This window comes from Girardinichthys multiradiatus, chromosome 1 (assembly GCF_021462225.1).
Source record: "Girardinichthys multiradiatus isolate DD_20200921_A chromosome 1, DD_fGirMul_XY1, whole genome shotgun sequence".
In the NCBI taxonomy this organism is placed as follows: domain Eukaryota; kingdom Metazoa; phylum Chordata; class Actinopteri; order Cyprinodontiformes; family Goodeidae; genus Girardinichthys; species Girardinichthys multiradiatus.
In genome coordinates, this window is record NC_061794.1 from 3981477 (window position 1) to 3998409 (window position 16933).

General features: G+C 40.6%; 1 protein-coding gene across 4 annotated transcripts in view; it reads right to left on the reverse strand.

The window, feature by feature from the left end:
- The window catches only part of prkcz (protein kinase C, zeta), a 227597-nt gene that overhangs the window by 69820 nt on the left and 140844 nt on the right, over window positions 1–16933 (reverse strand). The window lies entirely within an intron of this gene.

Consider the following 16933-nt stretch of genomic DNA (forward strand, 5'->3'; position numbering starts at 1 on the left):
GATACAACTGCAGGCCATTTACCATTTTATTAGGACCCCGGTGCAACATACACCAAGCGTTTATCAACCAAAAGAGCAAAAACAGCACAATAAAACAACTACAAGTGGGAACGACTAGAGCAGGATGTCATTGCTGTTCACATGCACGGCTCTTCGCTACCGAGAGAGAGAGAGAAAAGTAACAGCTGTTTCCACTCTGCCAATCTATCAAAGCTAATCAAGGACAAGCAAGCTCAGATGTCTCATTAAAGCTCAGTTAAATGATGAAAACAAAATAAAACTAATAAAGAGCCTGAGCTTTATTTTTCTTAAGTGCTCTGTTCCTGATTTCTTCAGCTGAAATGTCTGTTTATTGGGGACTCATTCAAAAGAGCTTCAGTTTTTGTTATAACAAAGGCAGGTTTATTATTTATGCTGATTTGTATTTATTTAGATTACTGACTCACTTTCAGGGCAACAAAGTTATCTTTATGTTTAATTTGAGCTGGAAGGAATACAATGTCCAAGAACTAAATGTTCAAGTTGAAGAGATTAAATAAAATAATTTTCATTTAATAATTAGTAGTTGTACATTCTATTTTTCCTAAAACATTTGACCGAGGGGGTTCCCGTTGCATAACAAAATAGCTCAGGGGACACACAAGCCAGAAAAGGCTGGGAACCACTGGCATAGAGGGACCCCAAGTTTTTTCTTGCACTTTTAATTATACAGGCAAATCAGAGTCAGAATCAGAATCAGAAAAGCTTTATTGCCAAGTACGTTTTTGGACATACAAGGAATTTGTTTTGGCGTAGTCGGTGCAATACAGTACAAATTAAACAGTATAAACATATCTACAATATAATATAAATATATGTGCACAGTTTTAAGTGAGTGAGAGTAAATATAGAGCAGTATAAGATGCAAGAGCAATACAACAGTGCAGGTGATCATTGTGCAAGAATGGCAGTGCAAGTAAAGCAGGAAGAACATCCTCTGCTGGGCTTTCTTGATGAGGGAGCTGATGTTTGGCTCCCACTTGAGATCCTGGGAGATGATGGTTCCCAGGAAGCGGAAAGATTCCACAGTGTCAATTGTGGAGTCACAGAGGGTGATGGGGGCAGGTGGGGCTGGGTTCTGCCTGAAGTCCACAACCATCTCCACTGTCTTTAGAGCGTTGAGCTCAAGGTTGTTCTGGCTGCACCAGTCCAACAGATGGTCCACCTCCCATCTGTACGCGGACTCGTCACCATCAGAGATGAGTCCGATCACCTTGAATGTCTCAAGGTGATTTGGTCTCGTTTTCAGGTAACACTGTGCATCTGTGTCACCTGCACTATATTGTGTTTTTGCAACAAATTAACTTATTTGTCTACAGATTCAGACTAAACCATGAAGAGACAGAATATTCTTTCATGCCAGCTGACAAATTTAGAATGTGGAATCATTGCTTTTATAACAAGCTGAAGCTATACAGTAATTCATGGTGATTATTTATTTACTGATGTGATTTTGAACTGATGAAATCTTTTAAAATCCTCATGCAATATTTTCCCACTTGAGATTGTTTTTTTAAAATATTTTTTTTATATATTATTTTATATTTATATTTTTATATTTTATATATATATTTTTTTTTATAAAGGCCTCACTTGAGGCCTTTATAAAGGTTGCCAGGTCCGGGACTCGAATCCAGGACAGCCATATCAGGTACTATAGCCTCTGCACATGGTCGCGTGCTTAACCCCTATACCACCAGCCCCATGCCCATATTTCAGGATCTGAGAAGATCTTGTGTTTATGATGGTCCTATTTTGATGGACCGATGAAGAACAGATTAGATATCTTTAGAAATGTACTCCTCTCTGACATCTAGTGTTTGTCTATGAAGGTAACTTTGGGGTAAAACTATTTCTGCATTGTAACTGTGAATTTCAGGTTCACAGAAAAATGCTATAGGAGTTTTGTCATTGTAGAATGTTTTCTGTCTTTCACAAATACAAAGGAACAGTTACACTTCTTCAGAATCTTACGTACAAGTGCACAAATTGTATTCTTTGAGGTACACATCAAAAACCTCTTACATTCAATTTTGCTCCAATTGTTTCAAAACAAATGATGCAAAATAAATTCACACACCTGTATTAACATCTTTTCAAAACAGTTTTTTTTTTTTTCAAATTTTGTTCTTTAACACAAACTCAAATCGTTGAATACAGCTGCATGAATCTGCTGCTAGGATCACAAATGCTGCTTTACAAATTACACCTTCTTTTTGGCGGGCTTTCACTTTTGCCCCATTCATGCCACTGATGGTGGAGCAAAACAATCTGTGACTTCAAGGTAATTTGAATGACCGTACACCAGAGGGCGCTGCCTGCTCCAGACTGAGTAGGTATGCCTTAACCGGAAATGCAAGCACTGCCATGTTGAGGACTATGGAGACTCAGGGGCTGCATCCTTCACTGGCCACATTTGTAGGTGGCAAAAGAAGTAGCAATGGCGGAGGAGAGAGAAAAGCCATGAATAAAGTTGTTTAGAGACTAAATGTACAGGTCCTTCTCAAAATATTAGCATATTGAGATAAAGTTCATTATTTTCCATAATGTCATGATGAAAATTTAACATTCATATATTTTAGATTCATTGTACACTAACTGAAATATTTCAGGTCTTTTATTGTCTTAATACGGATGATTTTGGCATACAGCTCATGAAAACCCAAAATTCCTATCTCACAAAATTAGCATATCATTAAAAGGGTCTCTAAATGAGCTATGAACCTAATCATCTGAATCAACGAGTTAACTCTAAACACCTGCAAAAGATTCCTGAGGCCTTTAAAACTCCCAGCCTGGTTCATCAGTCAAAACCCCAATCATGGGCAAGACTGCCAACCTGACTGCTGTCCAGAAGGCCACTATTGACACCCTCAAGCAAGAGGGTAAGACAGAAAGAAATTTCTGAACGAATAGGCTGTTCCCAGCGTGCTGTATCAAGGCACCTCAGTGGGAAGTCTGTGGGAAGGAAAAAGTGTGGCAGAAAACGCTGCACAACGAGAAGAGGTGACCGGACCCTGAGGAAGATTGTGGAGAAGGGCCGATTCCAAACCTTGGGGGACCTGCGGAAGCAGTGGACTGAGTCTGGAGTAGAAACATCCAGAGCCACCGTGCACAGGCGTGTGCAGGAAATGGGCTACAGGTGCCGCATTCCCCAGACCTGGGCTACAGAGAAGCAGCACTGGACTGTTGCTCAGTGGTCCAAAGTACTTTTTTCGGATGAAAGCAAATTCTGCATGTCATTCGGAAATCAAGGTGCCACAGTCTGGAGGAAGACTGGGGAGAAGGAAATGCCAAAATGCCAGAGGTCCAGTGTCAAGTATCCACAGTCAGTGATGGTCTGGGGTGCCGTGTCAGCTGCTGGTGTTGGTCCACTGTGTTTTATCAAGGGCAGGGTCAATGCAGCTAGCTATCAGGAGATTCTGGAGCACTTCATGCTTCCATCTGCTGAAAAGCTTTATGGAGATGAAGATTTCATTTTCAGCACAACCTGGCACCTGCTCACAGTGCCAAAACCACTGGTAAATGGTTTACTGACCATAGTATCACTGTGCTCAATTGGCCTGCCAACTCTCCTGACCTGAACCCCATAGAGAATCTGTGGGATATTGTGAAGAGAACGTTGAGAGACTCAAGATCCAACACTCCGGATGAGCTAAAGGCCGCTATCGAAGCATCCTGGGCCTCCATAAGACCTCAGCAGTGCCACAGGCTGATTGCCTCCATGCCACGCCGCATTGAAGCAGTCATTTCTGCCAAAGGATTCCCGACCAAGTATTGAGTGCATAACTGTACACGATTATTTGAAAGTTGACGTTTTTTGTATTAAAAACACTTTTCTTTTATTGGTCGGATGAAATATGCTAATTTTGTGAGATAGGAATTTTGGGTTTTCATGAGCTGTATGCCAAAATCATCCGTATTAAGACAAAAAAGACCTGAAATATTTCAGTTAGTGTGCAATGAATCTTAAATATATGAATGTTACATTTTCATCATGGCATTATGGAAAATAATTAACTTTATCACAATATGCTAATATTTTGAGAAGGACCTGTACATCCTTCAATCAAACGAGGTGTGAAAAGTTTGACAGGTGGGCGGGACTTCCAGTGGCTGGGACATCCTAGGGCGGGACTTCCGGTGGTGGGCCTTCCTGTGACGTAACCGGATATCATCATTAATCGGATGTTGTCATTAGCCGGATGTTGTCATTAACCGGATGTTGTCATTAGCTGGACGTTATTACAAGGAAGCGAATCTTTCTAATTGTATTTCTAATTGTTTTTAGATGTCTTTTACATCTAAAAACAAAACATGTAGTTTATCCACTTTAAAAGGTCAATCAGGTTAATGCAGGCACGTCACACAAAATTGTGATAAAAAGAGAGAACCTGACAGAATTATAAATTCATTTTGTTTTAACACGGGTTATTTAGATGGATGTTTTTACATCTAAAAAACAAGGAAGACAAAAAGTAGATACAGAACCTTTCTTCCTCTGCTCAAATGTTTGAGTAATCTAATCTGCTCCAGCAACTTGTAGAGATGATCTAAAACAGAGAAACCAATTAACTGAAAAAATAGTTATGAGTGCTCAGTATGCCGTTTCCAAATTAGAAATGGATTCTACAGAAAAAAGACTTTGTTTGGAGAGACTCTATTTGGTAAAATGGATGATAATTTTAGTTACCTTAAGCTTTTCTTTTTTTCATCTTAGAGCAATAGTTATTGATGATTTAGAGAAAACTGTTTTCTCCTCATTCCACGTGGGAGCCAGAGGTTGTAACCAGTATGTCTATGTTAAACGTCACAAGAAACTGAAAAAATAAAAAATAAAGGTTATAAAATCCTCGGACATGTCACTGTTTGTTGAATTAAGCCAGACATCCACAGCTGTTTCTTGCGTATTGTCTCAGACACAGTTTTCACACTGACAGTGCTCTTTTCCTGGGCCAAAGTGTCGACCATTGTCTCAGTCAATACACATCCACTGTTTATTGAATTAACACGTCTGTGCTGTTGCTGAGGTGTCTCGGGGGGGTGTGGCCAAGGGGTGTAACTATGCGCGCTGAAGATAGCGTAGTCAGTCATCCTGGTTCTATCGACAGATACAACGCAATCTTTACTGGGAGATCGGCTTCAAATCTGGTAGCTAAAAGTTTATTTTTTACCAATTACACTGAAATATTTTTAGAACACTTGTAAGGAGAAGCAGAAAAAAAATGTCGGAAAATATTTCAGGGAACGAAGAAGGTGGTGAATATTCTGGTTCTATCGACAGATACAACGCAATCTTCAGTAGTAAGTAATCATCTTTAAGAATTCTTTAAGTGCTTGTGAATGCTCGTTGGATAATAATCATGTTTAACTTATATTCTTTAGAACCCACGAGTGACGAGCTGGATGGTATCGTTTTTACACAGTCTGACTATGGAAATTATTAACTGCAACAACATCTGGTTTAGTCAACTGGTGAATGCTATTTTGTGATTTAAAAAATAAATTAAATAAATTCTACTTACAGATTTAACAAAAGACATATTCCTGAACGTTGGAGAGGTCAGCGTTTGTAACCGTCTGCCTCCGAAAAAAATCAAAGTTGAGACGGAAACTTGTCTTTAAAAAAGACAATCCGATCCCAGCTAGTGATCTAGTGGGTGGTATAATCAGGAGATAATGTCTCTCAGAACATCACAGAAGATGCTTCTCATTTCCCCTCATCAATTCAAGCGTCTGACCCAGTCAGACACGTCCATCAGACTGACGGCGGAGGAGAATTTGGATGCTGAAATGAGAGCGATAATAAACGAGCCCGGTTTGACTTCTTATGAAAAAATCAAGAAATACGATGCGCTTTTGCAGAGGTATCTGACTCTACTCAAGCAAGGTGTGAAAGAAGAACAGCGGGTGAGTTTGACGCTTCTGAGCATGAGCAGTCCCAAGAAAAACAAGGCCCGGGGCAGGACGAGGCCCCTAAGGATCAGGTTGTTATGGATGTACTGAAAAGCCTACCACAGCATAACCGTAAAAATGCTGAGTACATTTTGATGAAATTATCCGAAAGAAGTGAGTTGGACTTCGCGAGGTGAATTTGTATATAAAGGAAATGTTGGAAAGGGGTCTCACATGATTGACTTGTTGAAAAATCTCATCCTTCCGTTTAAAAAATCTGGAGCATGGCTACCCCGAGGGTGGTCAGACTTTCTACATACCTTGTCAGAGGTAAACATCCCCATATCTTCAGTCATTAATCCTTATGCTCATGATGAATATAGACGGTTCAAAACAGAGGGTACATCTATTGAAAATGGGGGTACACCACCCAGCGTTAAGCAGAGAAGAACAAGAAGAAGAAGGCAGATAACTCATTCTCCCCCATTGGTCGAGATCCGAGCTGGAAGATCCAAAAAATGCTGATGGGAAGTCAAAAAAGTCTCTTCGTAAGACAACATTACCACCCCGATGGATTACATTTTCACCATAAACCATTATAAGAAAATGAAACATGTAGCCTATTTCTTTTATTCAATAAAATATTTATTGATTATATTTTCAAGTCTAGCTTCGTTCACTACTTCACACACTAACATATGATGTCATTACACAAATATTAAATTATAAGAAAAAACAAATGAAAAAACAAAAAAACAAAAGACAATTTAAATTCCATAATAATCCAGAAACATCTCCAAAGAGCATGTTCCGTGAGTATAAAATGTACAACTGTACAACTTTGATTAATGACACATTTCTGATATTTTTTCACAAAGTTAGATACCATTAAATCATTCTTAATCACATCTCCAGTGTATTTGACAACACTTGCTGCAGTGATAATCCGCACGCTCTATGACATAGATAAAAAATGCAATGGTGACCGCACACAGTGGACAGAGTGTTTTGAAGCTGATTATTATGATACAATATTTTTGAGGATCTGTCTTCTAAAAATGTTACAATGCTTGACGGGTAGAACTCGAAATCCGGAGAGAATCCATAAGAGTCAAAAAAGCTGGATTGACCATTCTCATCCAAAGTCAGAGCTAACCAGTGTTCTCCAGGCATGTGTGAAGGATGTGTGTTCACAATAAAGTAGGCCGGCCCTGGGAATTTGTCAGCGAGCAGCGGCAGCTGGTCGCACGGCCGCACACCACAAAACAAATCTCCCAGCAGATAATGCAGCAGGTTCTCAATTTCATGATTATTCATGTCTGATTAGATTAATAATAATCCACCAGCACACGCCTCTCTGAATCAATCTCTAAAATAGAGTCATAACAAGCGTAGATGATCAGCGTGGTGGTATGAGGCAACGGGTTTCTGAAACGCTTTTCCAGTCTTAAATTCCCACTGGAAACTGGAGATAGAGCATCTGTGTCCTCACCCGGGTTAAGATTAAATGCGAATAGAGAGTATACTTGATTAAATTCCTGACGTGTTATACTCAGCGGAAGATCTTTTAGATGTCATCCTGTAGCCGTAAACAAGTTGTAGTACTCTCTCACTGAACTACCTTGGTTAAAATTGGGCTGGAAGGCCTTATCTGGAATTTGTCTGCCATCCTTACACAAAGCTAAATATTCCATATCAAAATGATTAAAGTCAAACGGGTTGAGATCGCATGTTCCTGTAAAAGCGTCATGATCCAGTAATGCAATCACCACATACTTGGGAAAGATACCTAAGAAAAGATTCTCTTGGTTGCATACCCTTGAATTTTCAGGGATGGAATATGTTTTTACATTCACACCTGAAAGTGGATAGAGAGCATTTGCCTTCATTAAAGCTGAAGCGTGCCCCAATCGAACGGCTGGAGAGACGGTAACTTTTTTGATGAAAAGAGATGCTCCTAATATCCTGAGTTTGAAAGTGGAATCTCTTGCGGCCATGAGACAAAAAGAATCGTTGGCTCTTGTAAGTTTAATTTGGAGGTCAACAGAGTTTAGAAGAAGTTTCTCGCAGAAAAATATGTCTGCATGCAGGGGGCCTAGGAGATGTACCTCCCTGGAATTTTCCATAAAGCCTGCTCTGCTGTTAAGACCTTGGTTAGGGCCGTTAGTTGTAACAATAGAGTTCAGAGCCCTGCAGTGTCTTTGAAAAAAAGACCAGAGCTAAACTGGCTTTTTAAAGAATCCTCAGAAAAGTTTAACAATGTATCAATCATGGCTCTATATGGATGTGTAGCGCTGGATTGTGAAATCAATCGATCTCCGAGAGTGACATCACACTGACTGAAGATGGTGTTTAACGCATAGTTACGCCCCCAAACCTGCCGGATGATGCACCTACAGGTGCATCATCCGGCAGGTTTGTTCCATCCTCGTTAGTAATTTTCACTCTGAGATGCAACAGCGTATCGTTGAGATCTAGATACTTTTCTCCATCTCCCGGAATGAAAAACTCGATCGGGCCTCCATCGGTGATTGCTGATAAAGGCTGGATCTCGGTGTAAATTTTATCTTCAATCAATTGCTGCGTCATCGGGGCAGAAAATAAGTCCAACTCTGCCAGCGTGCACTCTGATGATTTGTTATGTAAAAGAGCCATTATTTAAATATATCAAAACTTGCGGATGACTTCCTTCCTCTTCGTTTGTCAGCTCCAACTGATCTCCTTTTTTGCGTTTGTCGTTGTTTTTTAACCGTCTTTAAACGATCACCAGGGGGTCTTGTTCTGGGTGTTTTGGATAAAACCATAATTCCTGAACCTTCTTGACCTTCGGTGCGTGTAGAACCACTCATTTTACTCACGGCTCTACCGATGACATCCGAAGCGATATTTGATGCAGCCGTTTTAAGATGGGGTTTTGCAATAGCAAATCCTTTTTTAACCAGAGGGGATACGAAGCGGAATAATTTTGAAAATAATGATCCAATTCCGCGTCCGTACATGACCGGGGCCCCATAAAACCCTGGCAGATTACCTCCTGATTGACTTACATAGTAATTTAGAAAGCGATTTGGATCACGTCTCAGACTTAGCTGTGCCATGTTGTCTCTTGCCTGCTTGATGCAGTGTTGAAGGACCAGGGTAATATGAATGATAATCAATCAGTCTTAGAGGTTATATATATATATCTCTGGAATAGTTTATACAAATAAAATTTATCTCAGGCTACGTTGTGATATCACCGGTTTGAAGTGTAGTCTTACGATGGTCTTTCTATAGACGAAGTTTACAGGAACATTTTGGTCCGATTTAATTTCTATATGGATATTTTCAATATGTCTTCTGGAAACTGGAAGGTAGTGGGCGGGGTTAAACGTCAGAGTAACCATATCACTGAAGTCGCCTTGTACTTTGACGGTCCGCAGTAAAGGTGCAAAAGTGTCGCCTACTATTTGCGGGCTGACCACGTCGCTGTAACAGTATAGGTGATAGAAACCAGCCTTTATATCTGCCGGAAAAGGAGACAGTTTTGGTTTAGATACATGAATCCATTCCCCTGGTTTTACGCCCATCATATAAGCTAGAGTGTTGAAGAAGCGTATTTCATACGGACCGCTTGCTTGAAATGCAAATCTCTTTTGAACTTTTCTGAATTTAATGCGGATACCCGAGTTCATATTTTTGAAAAACAGTTCCATCTCTGTCTCAAGTTGAATGACGCTGTTATAGTAGCCACTTCTGATCCTTTGCGTATTGATCTCCACATCGCCAACCTTCCTCCATTCAAAGTAGGCATCATGATCCGGTAAATTATGCCATGTATGAGGGTATGAAATCTCTGCTAATGCAACCATCCATTGGCCTTCTAAATCAATATGTTGAGCTAAATTTACACGGAAACTCGAACTGGTATTATTTTTAAACACTTCCTTGCTAGCGTTAGAGGGAAGGGTAATGTAAAAACCGTCATCCTCTGCCTTGCTGTCCATGATGCTGTATGAATCGTTAGGTTTTAGCACACACCTATTTTATATGTTTCGTAGTTCATCAAACTTGATCCAACTGTTGAATTTCTCAAGCCAATTTTTCCAGCGTACAAAAACCTGTTTGACACCCTTGACGGTGCGTTGATTTAATATTTTCTCCACTTGATACATCTTGTCCTTAAATATTTTTACTTTTTGAAGCTCCTCAGCGTAAAAAGAACCCTCAATAGGTTCTCCATCCAAATCTTTGAGTTTGTATACAGGAGGACATCGGGGTATTCGCTCATACACAGTAAACACTTCATCTGTAAAACTCTGTTTGTATTTTTTGTCAAACACTCCACGTACCTTGGATATTCTGACAAGATCCCCCTGTTTAAACATTGTCACTGAGGCCGTGCAATATCTGTTGGAGGTAACATCGTACAGATTCTGAAACACTTGAAAGGCATTTTCTGAGGTCACTTCCATTGGGCTCATCTTAATGCTGGTGTGGTAGATATGGTTGTAGCTTCTAGTAAAATTTTGCAGGACGTCAATGTACCGCTTGGTGTTGTTAGCAGCAAAATATCTCCACATCCTTGTTTTTAGCGTACGGTTAAACCTTTCAACCACAGAGGCTTTTGCTTCACTTGCTGTGGCAAAATTTTCAATACCGTGTTTCTCCATTAGAAGCTTAAATTTCTTGTTAAAAAATTCTTTCCCTGCATCAGTCTGAAGTTTTTTTGGGACCTTTCTTTAAAAACTAATTCAAAAGCTTTTAGCACCTTTGCAGCAGTTTTCCTCTTCAAAACACGTACATACGCCCTCTTTGAAAAGATGTCAATGACTGTTAATAAATAATTGTAACCGTCATTTTCCTTGGCCAGAGCTTGCATGTCGCAGAGATTGGCTTGGAACTGTCTCAATGGTCTGGTGACAAAAACTCTGTTTCTCGGGAACTTTATTCTTGCAGGTTTATGTAGAGTATAGGTATGTTCTCCCGATAAAAAATCTTCAACTTTTTCAACCGCTACCTTCTTCCCCGTTTCATCTTGTGTAACCCTCCTCAACCTTTCTAAAACCCCCTAAACTTCCCGGATTTGATGGGTTGTAATATACATTTTTCATGATCCTTCTTTCAGACATCCCAGTCTTATGCTCACTTTGACGACTACTTGTTAAATAATGAAAAAAACAAACACCTGAGGGTATATTTATACTTCTTTTTTTATTTTGTACCCGTATTTAATAGAGAAACAGAAAAAAAACACATTCAGATAATAAAGATCAATTCAAACACTGCAATCTTTAAAAAAAACAAAAAACTGTTATATATATATATGTATACCAGTAGAAAGCCGAGAGAGAATACAGAAAAGACAAAACAAGTCATCAATCATCTGAGATCGGATCGTAGCACTCTGAAACAGAGTTAAGCTGCTTGAGACAGTCATTACCGCTCATCTTCTCGTACATATCAGTGATTGCACTATGGAAGCCTTGTATCGATTTCAGTTCATATAAAACCGTCTCTGCAATCGTTTTCACTCTGAAGTCATCTGCTTGTATGTGTCGAAGTGTCAGAAGTTTCCGAATAGCAGGAAGGAGCTTGGGGTTCACGAGTCGTCGCACGATGCATTGAAAGTTGATTTGGTAATACTCCTCCTCCAATATCTCCAGGCACTGATGCTGTCGTTGGCTCGGGTGGTTCGTTATGCACCCGTAACAGGTTTCTTTGACATAGTTCAAACAGGTTATGTTGAATAAATGAAGTAATGCTGTTTTCACCGTATTGATGAGAGCGCTTGAGATCCAGCCGTCAATTTCATCATCCTGATTACTCTCCTCCTCTTCTGATGAAGGCTGAGGGGCAGGTATCGGGTAGCTGATGGTTGCCTCGTCCTCCACGATCACCCTCTTGTCTTCAGATTGGATATCTGTGTGTACAGACTCAGCCACGCATAGCGATGAATAGAGGTCGGGAGAAGGCGGATGATACGATCTGAGGTTGTATCCTGTCGGTGTCTCTGGACTGAATAGGGACTCAAAGAGCTGCGACGATGAGGTGGCTGGTGAGTAGAGGTCTGGAGAAGGTGGATGATACGGCCCGGTGTTGAAGCTTTCCTCATCATGATCGGGAGAGAAGACGGTCTCTTCTTGCTGGTTGTAGAGGTCCCGGTATGGTGTTTTCCCGTACGCACCATACATTCTCAAGGTCTGCCGCCCGACGTTATGAAGAAGAAAAGTCTGTGAGCTCGCAGTTAGACCCTGATATATAGCGCAGGAAGGTGGGAAGGTCCTCAAGAAGGGAAGTGGGTCCTCAAAAGAGGGTGGGCTTTAGATCCACAACAAGGAACGTCAGGATTCTTTTCACTGACATAACATCAATCCAGCAGCGTGAGTTTTCGAAAAGGTTGGAAAGACGCTGTCCAATTTCATTCATCTTCTCAACCCAAGCATCATACGGTAGAGCCAGCACAGTCTTGAATACATCGCAGTTCTGATTGAATGCCTCCAACACAAACAGATCTGAGGGGGTCGTCTGGTTATTCTTGCATTTGCTTGCCTGAAAAGACCAGCGGCCATTTGTTGTGGTTTTTGACCCCCACACTGCACTAAAGAGAGGTTCTCTCGCAGCTATTTCAACATCGGAAGGACACATTCTCATCCTTTTTGCTGGTTGAGGAGAGCTTTCATCTTCATCCTCCCTTTCGTACACTGAGACTGATTCAGGGCTATCATTAAGGTGTGGGATTGCCAGCCGTAACACAGCCCAGTCGTTGTGTGTGAGAGTACACAGAGCCAATGATCCATTAAATACCTCGTCTTAATCCAATTGATACAGGCAGAGCTCTCCTATTTCGTACATGAAAATATACCCCCAGCTACCACTAAGTCCATATGGTTCCAAAGACCACTCTTCCTGCAGAGTGTCGAACGGAGGCCTTTGTACCTTGCATAGGTAATATGTTGATTTCTTCGGGGCATCCAATTCACGGCGCCTATGCCTGTAGACGGTTACTGGGGTTTCACACAGAAGAGACGTACGTCTTAGCTGACCTGAGGCCTGTTTTTCATCCATTGTTGTTGGTGAAGTTGGATATTCATCTGCAGAGTATGTTACGATAGGAATTCCGATAGGTATCTCAGACGAGGAAATAGATGATGTAGATGGTTGTTCATCATCTTGGCACACCTTGCTTTTCTCCCCGGTTTGATGAAAAACGCTCTTAACTCTAACCATTGTTCAACAAGCGTTCTTTTCCAGCGAATGCTGCAGGTAAATTGTTGCGTTTTCCGCTAGTATGTAAAACAAACACTGAAGAAGGCCCCTCTGTTTTTTTAATTCATTGATTCTAGATTCGCCCCCTAATGACGAAATCCTATTAGCGCGCATAGTTACGCCCCCAAACTGTGTTTTTAAGATTCTGCTATTAACGTAGAACAATCACGTGGAGTGGCAATATTTTTATTTTTGTCCACACCCGGCTTTAAAATTTTAAATATATTAAGCTGGATTTACTTTAACACAGCAAGTTTTATTAAACATTTATAACAGATTTTACATACATAAGTCCGTGCTGCAGGCATGTATGTCTTTGTTCATTCATTTTATAATGGCTGCTGTAGTTTTGAATAGCCAGTCAGTGGCAGTACTGAACCTAAGTGGGATGTTGCGGGAGAAAAAATGTGTCTCCTTCTTGATGAATGTTGCTTCCTGCTATCGAGGTAGTTCACCTTTGCCAGCCGACATAAAAACAGAAGAAGAAGGTGGCTAAGTTAGTCTCTGAGGCAGGGTGTTGCATGGCAGTCAGCACATATTATTGATAGAGGAAGCGCTGCTTGTCTAACCAGCTCTTCTAAATGCTTGGTGTTGAGCCTATGGAGAGGTGGGGCCAAACTGCTGTTGGGGCCATCCATTTTGGGGAGAGACCGGCTGAGCTGCGCAGCTCAACAGACATCGCAGCTCCGATGTCACCCGAGATTATAAAACCCGTGGAAAATAAACTTTCGTTGCCATTTCCAGCGTGCCTCACGGGACGACACAACGGAGGCGCATATCTGGAAAGACAAAAGCTTGAAGACAAACTTTTCCTCCACACGGCCCTTCCCAGAAGAGCTTGAAAGCTGGAAATATGTCTGATAGAAGGTCAGAAGATTCATATACCGATCGAAAACTCTGCCGACACACTCCAGCGCAGGTGGAAACCCACAGAGGTTTTATTTCCAAGGAGATGAATTTTCCTCCTTCTTGAATCAGTCAACGGCAACAGCTCTTCATATTTTCTCCGTTTTGGACTGATGAGAAGTTTAACGTTTTTTTTTTAGGTTTGTTTTGTGATGCGTGACCCCCCCACCCGTTCTTCTTCAGACCTGACTTATCCACAACCGGTGGACAGAAGAAATCAACGTCAAAGGAATTTTGTTATTTTTTTTATATTAAATCGGATAGGTGTATTTAGAGGTCTGGGCAGGATAAGGCATAGTTAAGGTGGTTTAGAATCACCAAAGGTATCAACAAGGTATCAACTTGTTGCATGCAATACTGATTTAAGTGTTTTATGCTGAGCTGTTTTGATTTGCTGTGCAAGTGTGCTGAATCGCGGACCAGCAATGCAGCATGACTGTGTGTAGCGTTTTTAAGATCAAGATGAATAAAATGTTTTTACTGGAAGTGGAGAGTAAAAGAAAACTACCACACTTAAATCAATGTTTACTGTGCAGTGGTAAACTGAATTGTACATATTGGTAAACGTGCCTTAAACTATTTGGTGAACCATCATCAAATGCACTTGTGGCAGGCTTGGGATTGAATTATTTGTGTATAACTGCATTAATTTAACCCAACAGCATCTTATTTCCTGTGTTTCTGTGTATGTTGGTTTCCATTGCAGGCACCAGTAATGAACCCACTGAAGTAAAAACATGATGTAAAAAAAACAACTCATTATCAGGCACAGTTGAACCTCTGTCACCGATGTAAGACAAAATCAAGTAAACCACCTTCTTTCAAAACAGCCCTATCAAGTATTCTCATTAGCCAAAATAATTTACTGTTAAGTACGTAGAGTATCATAATCAGTGAAGTCAACCGGTTGGAGACTTACTGTTTTAATGACCAGCCTGTTATTTAACAAACACATGCACTTATCTATTTTATTTTATTTTACAATTGGGTCCTGGCATGTAGTAAATTCTTTACTTTCAACATTGTGTGACAAGTAACAATCTGAGTCTGCAGTAAGTTTATCTTTGAGACCAGGTGGTACAAAACAGATAAGTGGTTTGTTGAAATAATAAATGTATTGCCTTGTGTTAAGATTTGCCGGCTAAGGTGAAACACAAAATACAGGAAGTGAACGAACTACTACACCTTGGCACAGCATCCTAGACACTACATTTTTGTATTTCCAAAGTCAATAGGTTGACCCATTACATTTCACAAAATAAAGAGCATGTTGTCATAAATACCTGTCACCTTTTATGTAAAGATGGCATGGTAGGGCGCGGTGCTGATGGTGTAGGGGTTAAGCGCGTGACCATATACGGAGGCTACAGTCCTCGAAGCGGCCGTCCCGGGTTCGAGTCCCGGACCCGGCGACATTTGCCGAAAGTCTCCCCCTCTCTCTACCCCTCTTTCCTGTCTGCCTACTGTCAAAAAATTTAAAAAAATAAAGGCCACTAGTGCCGAAAAATATATTTGAAAGAGATCCATGGCATGGTAGCCAATGGAAAAAAAACTACTCTTATCCCAAGTCTTATTCAAAAGCCTGTTTCAGAATCTGTTTAAGAATACAACTCCTAACAATGTGTGTGTGCTAGGGTTAATGCTGACTACTGTCTGATTAAAACAGGAGTTTGTGCTGCCACTCTCATTCCACCACCAAAGGCTGGAACCCCGTGTTCATGCTCAGCTCTCATTATATCAGATTTCCTTCCTTTTATCAATCAGCTTTGTTTTTTCCTGAATTATGTGCCTTCTTTGTGGCATTTTTCAGTTTTAAGGAATGTACAAGTGTTTTGGTGACTGTTAATTATTTTCAAATTGGTAAAAGAGGTGTCCAGATGTCATCAACCAACCGTATCCTGGTGACTTTCAGTGACCTCTGGACGGAAAACAATATATCTACTTTTGATGTCCGATGAGCTAACCCCTCCCTCCCACTCCCCCTTTCTGAGAGGATTGCTCTATCTAGCTCTCCATCCAACGGGTCCGGACTTCCCTAAATCTGGAAGGTCTTACTAAGCAGTTACCACAGCAGTCATCCACTCCTCAACAGTTACTTCTGCTAACGGCTGCTCATTCCCTATTTCACAACTTGCAATTGGTATGTGGGTTATGTTGATTTTAGTGGCTTGGCACGAGCCCCAAGGGCACCGTTTTAACATGTTTGGCTTAAGGCAACCTACATAAACCTCCTAAAATCATTTGGAACCAGGCAACAAGACTTTTTACCACCAATGAAAACCCCAAAAATAAGGTGACTCAAATAAATGACTGTCCACATTAAATCTAGAATTTTATATGCTTTCTTTAATTAGTAATGCTTTTGCAGGGGTCAGTAACAGCTTAAAAATCAGCAAAACCTAATAATTTGAATAATAGAGATAAATCAATCAACAACTCCAGACACAAAAATCCAATTACAGCCAATTACAGCTCATTTACTCTGTTTCTATTTGTTCTGGTTTTGCACAGTTAAAACAGTTTTGTCTTTGTGCTTGTATTTTGCAGTAAAACAAATGCTCCAGACCTCAGTCACAGTTGTCAAAATTATTTCCTTCCTGATCTTGCCATAGATCAGGTGAAGTGCATCAATTACTCTTGCAGCAGAACACTCACATAACATGATGATGCCACCCTTGCACTTCACAGTTGGTACGGTGCAGGCTTCCCCCTTCTTTGACCAAACGTAAAGATGGTAATACATGAATAATTATTTATCTCCTTTTTTGTTTTCTTGATTCTTTCACTGCTTAGACGTTTTTGACAAGTTTCCTGCCTCTTTAAATTCAAATTAACCCTTGTGTGG